Source organism: Trifolium pratense, linkage group LG3 (assembly GCF_020283565.1).
Source record: "Trifolium pratense cultivar HEN17-A07 linkage group LG3, ARS_RC_1.1, whole genome shotgun sequence".
Lineage (NCBI taxonomy): Eukaryota > Viridiplantae > Streptophyta > Magnoliopsida > Fabales > Fabaceae > Trifolium > Trifolium pratense.
In genome coordinates, this window is record NC_060061.1 from 34,983,745 (window position 1) to 34,993,323 (window position 9,579).

A 9,579-nucleotide genomic window follows, 5' to 3' on the forward strand; every position below is an offset into this window, starting at 1 on the left:
TTGTGTGTCAAGAAGTGAAATAAATAATTTTACAACAATACCCTCATTTAACTAGTTTATTTTCTTGTAAAAAGGGTAAATTTGTTATTTTCCCATTTTTATTAATTTCTCTCTTCTCACTTTTCTATTCATCCAAACCATATAAAATTTCTATCCAATTTCTCTTCTATCTCTCTTCTTTTCTATTTCTCTCTTCACTATTTACCTCTTCACTGTCTATTTGGCATCCAAACATAGTGTTAAAAAAACTGGGAAAATAGTGGGATAAGGATAACTAAGGTTGCGCGCATTTTAGTCTGGTTGGTCATTCTTAAGCTTGTTTTGAGTGATTTTTTTTTTTTTTAAAAAAAAAATTATAGTTTTTAAGGGGAAGCGATGATTTCCATTACATCATAGGCCGAAAACTCACTTATTTGTAACGGGACTCCTAAAATTATGTAATTCAAATTGCATTTAATATTTGCTAAAGTGTCTGCATATCGATTAGTCTCTCTAAAAAAATGAATGATCATCCCAATTTCTTGCCAATAAATTCCTGATGTTCTTCAATTAATAAATTAGCATTGGGCTATACGACTTACGTGTCTTGACAACATGAACAACTGACATCGAATTAATATTCAACTCCACCACTCTAAACTCCCAACGCTACAAAAAAAATACTATTAATAATAGTGATATTATTGATGATTTTGCGATAGTTTCATATGTGATTTAAATTGTCACCCGATGTCGTAAAATCTAACTTTTATCACCAACATTAAATTGTCATTTTGATTTTATCGACAATTTGGCACACATGATATACGTGTATGTGTGATTTCACGTCTAAAGAGATCAAAGTAAGCTGAACATGTTTGCTTTTTCTAGAGTACAATAATTGATTTTGTTTCTAAAATTGATTATATTTGAAGTTAGAAATTATAGTTTTTAATTTTAGAATTGATTTTTACACTGAAATTTAATGTTCAACTTACTTTTACCTAAAAATATCCATAAATGACTTTACATTCAACTCAATTTTAACAAAAATCATTTTTGCACAATCAATGTATTCAAAAAAAAAAAACTTTACTACATAACTAAACATACACTACATGCAATTCTTCATAGTCCCTACTCCATTCACTCCAAGTGAAAAATGTAAATGGACTATAGTAAACATAATTAACAAGTATGGTCATTGAAATGTCTATCTAGTTGGAGTCTGATTATCAAGAAAATTCATAGTCTCTTGAGTTTAGATTATGGCTAATATAGAGTGTGTGTATAATTATGAAATCTTGATCTATCACCAACCATCGATATTAACTTAGTGCACCTGATGGTTGATGATATTAGGGTTTCTTTCGCCGTCTAATAGAGCGTTGTAGTGTTTTTTTCCTTTGAGGTTCAGCCTCTTTTGTTGATGAAATTGAAATTTGAGATAGCACGAGTGTCTTAATCTCTAAAGACTCCAAAATCGGGAACCTTGATACACTTTGCCCTTTGGCTGTCATGTTGCATGCTCTGGCGCTCATTATGAAGATTTGCTAAGATATTATACATATAAATTTGTGTGACAAATAATAGCTTAAGAGGTCGAGTCGAAAACTTTAATGCAATTTATAAAAAGAAAATGACACTTTGATGCGGGCTCCATGGCCATTTAGAATTTGTCCATTTGTTTACACTGTTGAAGGTGCTTGTGCAGTTGTGCTTAGCTAATGAAAATGATGACAAAACGAAACGAAACAATATCTTTTTGGCAAATAACGTGTTACTTAATTAAGAAATTCATAATTATAAAAATAAAATAAAATTAAGTGATTCATATAAATTAGTTAAAAACAAGACTAGTAATAATAACAAAGAGATTTGAATAATTCATGTTACTAGCTCAACTCTTTATTTCAATTTCAATTCTTATAAATTAAAAGACAGATAGATAGCATAACCAATCGTATGTACCAGAAGCGTAATCAATAGTTAGTTGGTTCAGTGGTGATCAGTGGCGGTCCTAGGGTGGGGCTGAGGGTGGCCACGGCCCTCCCCCACCCCAAAAAAATATTTTTTTTTATAGGTGTATTATTAAATCAAATATATTATTGATGATTTTAAGAAATTCTATACACGTATTTAATTTGTACAAATATTAATGTAAATATTTGTTTACAGTTTATTTTTAATGACTATAAGAAACTCAACATATATATTAGTTCAAAGTATTAGTGCAAATATTAGTTTATATTCTATTATTGATGATTTTCACTCTGTATATTTACGTAGAGTATTATTTTTAAGTTATATAGTTTAATTTTATAATAATGAACTTTGATTTTGTTCGTCCAAAAATAACGTATACCTGATTGAATTTATAATATTGAGTAAAATTAATTGAACAAACGTATATAAATAAGTTCTGGGTTCGATCCCCAACTCATTGTAAACAAAAAAAAATGTATATAAATATGAACATAACATCTTATTTGCTTAAAAAAAATCTTATTTGAACACAAATTTGACCAACATAACATCTTATATATAATATTATTTTCGTATTTAATTTGTATATTAAAAAAAATTGTGGCCCCCCCAAATTATTTTTTCTGGTTCCGCCACTGGTGGTGATTGGTGCTGAACTTGGTAGGAAGGACCACGGTTCGATCTCCCGCAATTGTGATCGGGAGAGGGCTGGAAACACTTGATGCCAGAACTAACACCCGAACCAGATTACACTGAAAAAAAAAAGATAGATAGTATATGTTTGGTGGCTTAACAATCGTGTAATGTATATCTTTCAGTTCCTCGCCGGCACATCTTGTGCTTGAGAGGCTGTCTTTTGATTTAATATAATTTATCTTAGTTTATTAAAAAAAAAATTAGTATATGTTTGGTATAGTAATGAAGTACTTATTCTATTCTAAAATATAAATAAAAATAAGGAAATAAAAATTAATGTATTTTTGTTATATATTCAGGAACATTGTTGCACATATCATGGACCCCAATTTTTTGACTGATGACATTAATTAATATAGTTAGTTAAAATAATTTAATAAAATATGACTATTTTTTTCTATTACATTTATTAATATCTCTTATATTCTAAGCTTATTCCGATAAGCTAATTGATGAATCCTCATCTTTACATGTTATTTGAGTAATTTAAGGCAAAATCTAGGTAATAATGTAAGGAATTTGATCACAATCAGCGGATAAAGCCAAACTGAAGTTAGAGTGTGGAGCAAGCAAAACAGGAAGTTTTGGATATAAACCTGCGCCATGGTGCAGGAGTATTGCGCATGGCGCATTTCAGCAATGTACAATGACCAAAAACTCTGTCAGCTGCGCCAGGGCGCAGAAGAGCTGCGCATGGCGCAATTAAGGTTTCAAGAGATTGGAAAAGTTCTGTTTTCTGCGCCATGGCACCGAGGGACTGCGCATGGCGCAACTTGAAGAATTGAAGAAGAAGACATCTATGTGGTCTGCGCCACGGCGCAAAAGAGCTGCGCCATGGCGCAATTCAAGAATGCAAGAAGCAAGTTTTAGCTGTTGTGTGCGCCATGGCACAGTGGGCCTGCGCATGGCGCAATTGCAAGGTTTTCATAAGGTGATTTTCTCTGTTGACTGCGCATGGCGCATGTTGTAACTGCCTGGTTGCGCCGTGGCCAAAGGCCTACGCATGGCGCAGGTTCAAGAGCTTATAAAAGAAAACAGAGTCTGAGTTGTTCTGGTTCGAAAATTTTGGCACGAGATTGAAGTGTTGAGCACCATTGAAGCAAGATTCTCCACCTCCATTAAAGATTTGTATCTCATTCCTTTAGGATTCATGATGAATCTTGGATTGAAGTCAATTCTCGGAAGATCCAACTTCTCCATGAGTCGCTAGTTTTCTTGGATTAGGTACTTGAGATGAACTTGATTTTGATGTAATTGAAACATGTAATTGAGTTTAGAGAGATTTTATGCAGTTGTATGGATTTTATGTGCATTCAATTAATCTTGTGTTTTAAGTCTTTCATGAATTGATCACTCGTGAACCTAATTGCTTTAATTTGGATGAGATTTTGAATTGAAGTGTGATCTAGATTAATTGATCTTTGATGCAATTATCCCAAAGATAGGGAATTGATCATTGTGATTATGGAATTCTTGCTAGAAAACCTCAATTATTCTCAAATTCACCAAAGAGATTAGGGATTTGAGAATAATTGAGAGGGTTAAGTGCCAAGAGATTGGACTTAACCATTTGTGTTGATTCTTTCATGACATAATTGACATACAATGAGCGTAAAATCCACTCAATTACCATTTGCATCTGATCAAGGGATTCGTATAGTACCTAATCGCTCCGTTATCATCTCAACAACTGCGTTACTTTCGTTAGTTGTGATTTTCAACAAATTCTTATGAATAAAACCCCCAAATCATGTGTTTAAAGTTTTCTAAGTGTTTAGATACGATTGTAATTGCACGAGTTAACACAATCCTTGCGGACGATATTTTTACTTCTTGACGATACTTCGTACACTTGTGAAAATACTCATCACTAACCCTAAACCTAATCATTTTCCCTCTCTTTTTATTGCAGTTTTGTATTAAAAAAAATTAATTTGTCTACAGTGGGAATCAAACCCGCATTATTTGCTTACAATAAAGTTTTTCAACCACTAAATCACGTGCTTCAATTATGATTAAAGTTAAAAATCCTAACATGTTAACCTAATATTAAATGCATTTATAATCTTCTTTTATCTCTTATATTCTAAGCTTATTCCAATAAGCTAACTCTAAACCTAATCATTTTCCATGTCTTTTTATTGCAGTTTTATGTTAAAAAAAATTAATTTGTCTACTGTGGAAATCGAACTTGCATCTTTTGCTTACAATAAAGTTTTTTTAAAATATCTTTTAATATTATAATTTTTTTTGTTACATATTAGGATAATTAGACTCGTACGCCCCATGAGTTTAAAACGGAGATATGCAAGAGATATATAGTACTACTGTTTTTTACTAAAATATACGCAACATCATTAGATAATTGATATTAATTAAAATTAAATTATAGCCTTTCGTAAAAAATAAAACTTTATCCAAAGCATTATAATATACGTGCATTTCAAGAAATATGAGGCGTGGGAAGCTATGGTGTGAGAATGCAAATGAAGAAGAATATGCTTACCACTTTAACGGAAAGGGCAAATGGGCAATACAATACACTAGTTTGTCACTTTTCAAAATAAAAAATACACACACTAGTTTGTCCACACTACTTTTCTTTCATTAATTAATAACAATAAATATATATATATAAATAAAGAGACCCATGTAATATTAGTAGCCGTTCAACATGCAAATCAAAGACAATGAAGTGTGTGGAAAACCAAGTAGTATAGCTTATGAAGTGGGACATTCCCCCAAAATCAAAAGTTTGATTCTTTTCCTTCACCAAACAATAATCTAATTTGAGTTTTAATTTATTTATTTACTTAATTATTTTTTATGCTTAAGTGTATAATTTTACCGTTGGTAAGTTGTATGAAAATTCCATTGTAAGTTTTAATGAAAATCATGAAAGTGGATCCATGTCCCATTCAAAGTGACTAATCAAATCTAACTTTCAAACATAACAAGTTAAAGTTGAGGTCAATGATTTCCAATATCTTCAATAAAAATTTCAATAATTATACAATATTTTTAGCATGATATTTCATAACTTAATGAGATTTATATGATGTGATACTATCATACTACGTACTAGTCAGAAAATTATACTTTCTAAAGTCTTTATGCCAATGGAGAGTGAAGACTAATTTTGAAACGTTTACCAATTCTTTTTTCTTTTTTTGTCTAGGTTCTCAACTTTAATTTATGTCAATTTTTTCATATAAAAAAGTAAAAATAAAGTAATGAACTTTGTATTAATTTATTTAAAAGTGCTAAACAAGTGCGCACATGTAGACAATTAATTTGTCACCATAGAAACTTGCTAAACCATCTCCATGTGTAATTTACCTGACGTAGGTATAAAAATATTCCATTTTATGGCTTCTCAATACCTGGAAAACAAATGTATCATCATGCACCGTCAAGTCAATTTTGAGATATATAAAAAAAATTAATAAAGCAAATGGAACCTTTTCTTGCATAGAGAGCAAAAGGCAAAGGGACATTTTGAAATAATTATTATTATTTTTTTATAATCGGATTAAAATATTAAATTTGGACAAAGAATAAGTGATAGGGACATGTTTTTTCCTCTCTGTCTGCAAGAAAATGATGCTCACCCACTAATACTATACTATCATTTGGTGGTAGATAAAGTTTAGTGTAATTTAGTGTAAAGTATAAAATTTTATGTCTCACTGTGAGGTACCACATTTTTTCTTTTCTTTAAAATATAAATTAATCTTTTTTTTATAAATCAAAATATTTTCCGTAATCAATTAAAGATGATATCAAGTACCAGTTTTTCTTCTTATTTGTTAATTAGTATTTGTTCTCAAAACAAAAAAAAAAATAGTATTTGTTTTCGAATGCACTCAAGGTCCGTTGAGTGTGAAATTGGTGTTGTTGGAGTTTATTTAAAGTCTCACATTACTTAGATTTTTGAGATGTGAAGTGTACAAATATGTGAGAACAACCTCACTCTTTAAGCTAGCTTTTGAGGATCAGATTCAAGCATATTTAACAATATAAACTTGACCAAAAAAAAATCTAATATAAAATGACATAATAGATTCAATTCAAAAGTTCTTCGTCTTTTAAGTTGCAATTGCTACCATCATTCTTCGGGTTCATAATGCCTCCACAACATTCAATAATGGCAGAGTCTAACATTGATGATCGGTGTCCTATAACAACGGCCACACAACAATGCTCCAAGCTCCAACGACATCCCTATTGGTATAAAAGATGTTCTCCTCCAAACAACATAAGTGTGAAACAATCCTATCATAAAATCTCTTACTCTTTATTTGCATAGTGATTTGAGCATTATAATACTTACAAATAGATATCCACGGGTGATGAGTTTGGGTAGTATACTAGAAGTTCTAGGTTCCATCATCAACTTAATTTGTAAAACAAATAAAAAATCTATTTAAGATGGGTCCGTTTGGTGCACAGGATAAGAGACAAGATATGATAATTGTATCATATCTTGTCTCAATTCAGTGTTTGGTGACACAACATGATATGATAAGTTAATCCTGAAGTTTATCCTATCATGTCTCTCTAGTTAAAATTTTTATCCTGAATTTGAGCTGGGTTACCAGCAGGATAGGATAAGAAAAAAAAATTGCTGATTTATTCTATAAAATATATTTTAAAATAAAAAACTGAAAATTAATAAAATATAAATAATAAAATAATTTGATAGTAAATATAATTATAGGGATATATTTTAAATATATATGTGATTTTCTCACAAGAGTAATTTTGTAATTCATATAATCTAAAAAATCAAAATTCTACTAAAATTACAATATTTTAAAGTAAAAAAATTATTAAAAATTATAAAATAGGGATATTAATTTAAATTTTATAACAAATTAAATATAATTCTTTTGCAATCGTAGTTTTATTATTTACATATCATATATATCATATCTTTATTTAGCTTATCTAACATGTATAATTGAGTTATTTATTTGATCATGATTCATAGAAAAAATTTAATTTGTTTATATTCTCATGATTTTTATTTAAAATTTTATAAAGTTATTTGATTACTTATTTATATTTTTATTTATAAAATTCAAAGTATTGCAATATAATTTTTAAAAAATAACAATTGTTTTACAAGGATAATTTTGTCATTTAAATATGTTATGTATCTTATCATATTGTTATGAGCAAATATGTATTAAAAAAATGATATAATAGTTATCATGTTTGTTATCTTGTATGCACCAAACACAAGATATGATAACTGAAGATAACTGTTATCCTGCTGATATCATATCCTATCATTATCCTGTTGTATATTCTATTATGTCACTGTCCTATCTTACGCACTAAAGGGTTATTGTCTAACATATACAAATTACATATAGGAATTTCCACCCTAATTAAGTGCTTAGATATAGATTAGATATTAATGCATAAACAAAGAATTTGTAGTAAATAATAACAATGACATGTTGTTACTTATAAAATGATGAGTAATTCACTAATTCTTTCCGGCCTCCTTAATAAGCAGCAATCATCCCACCTAGCTAGCAAGCACATGGTGCTTTAGATTTGGAAAATGGACTGTCTCGTGACAGCCTACCCACCATGTGCTCCACAAACAAATGGACAGTGTCACTCACTTTTGTAGTTGAAAATTTGCCAAAAAACTACATGTCTTTTGTTATCAATAGATACAGTATGTAGTATTGTTCATCCACTTCTCAGTCACCCCGACCTAAATAAACACAAAGAGCATGCATTACTTAATTTCCAAGAAGAGACATGGAGATTATTTTTTAAAGAGAACAAAATTCTCGATTCCAAATCTGTTACAAGATAAGATTTGAAATTTGAATAAACAAAGCTACAAGAATGAATAATTTATATATATATATATATATATATATATATATATATACCTGTGGATATTTATTTGCGAGAAAAATATTTAAATGGTCACAAGTATTTAGTCACTTCATTTGGTCACATTTACATAAAAATAAATAATATTATTTAATTATTTTAAAAATATATGTTATTTAATTAATTTTCTCTTTCTACCTTTTTGCCACATGTGTATAAATAAATGGACTAAAATGATATCGATTAATGTCACTATTTTATTTTTCTTTTAATTGTTTTTAATTTATATGGATGTACCTAAATTTTGTGCCTAAATGCTTTTGTCTATGTAAAACTATTTTCTGTCATAGTTTCAATTCACACTAAAGTTTAAACTATCATGTTATTGACATATAATAATATTTCAAACTATCATTCTAGTCTTTCGAAGTGTAACTCATTGTTATATTGGTTTCTTAATGTATTAAAATTATAAATATATCCCTTGTGCCTTTTTTGTTATAATTTTATGGACTAAATTCTCTAACGAAAAACATATTTGAGGATCAAATTACCTACCTAAAAACAGATTTAAGAACCAAAACAACTAATAAAAGAGACACTTATGGATCTCTCTCAGTGTCTATGCACCTAAGGTGTGGACAAAATATTTTCCTCGCTACTTTTTCCTTTTATTTTTAGAGTTATACATTCCAAATCAACACAGGTGTGAGGAACGAATTTTGCTCTATAAGCCCCAAAATTGCTCTCAGCCCCCAATATTCCAATTTTACACTTTACACCCAGTTTGGAAGATACATCTTGAACTCCATTTTTATTTGGAAGTTATTTCGCGCTTGGCATGTTTTGGCTCCGTTTTGAATCTGCATTACCTTATCTTTGACACCAAATGAGTTTAGAAAACCCTTATCAATGATTCAATGTTGTTTTAAGACCCAAAATATATGGAAAAATCATTACTAAAATGGAAAAGTTGGGGGTCGAATAGAAACACAGGGGGCAGTGGCGAGTATACCGCCGGGCATGCCTGGCACGTGCCTGGGCTGCCCTTTTTCT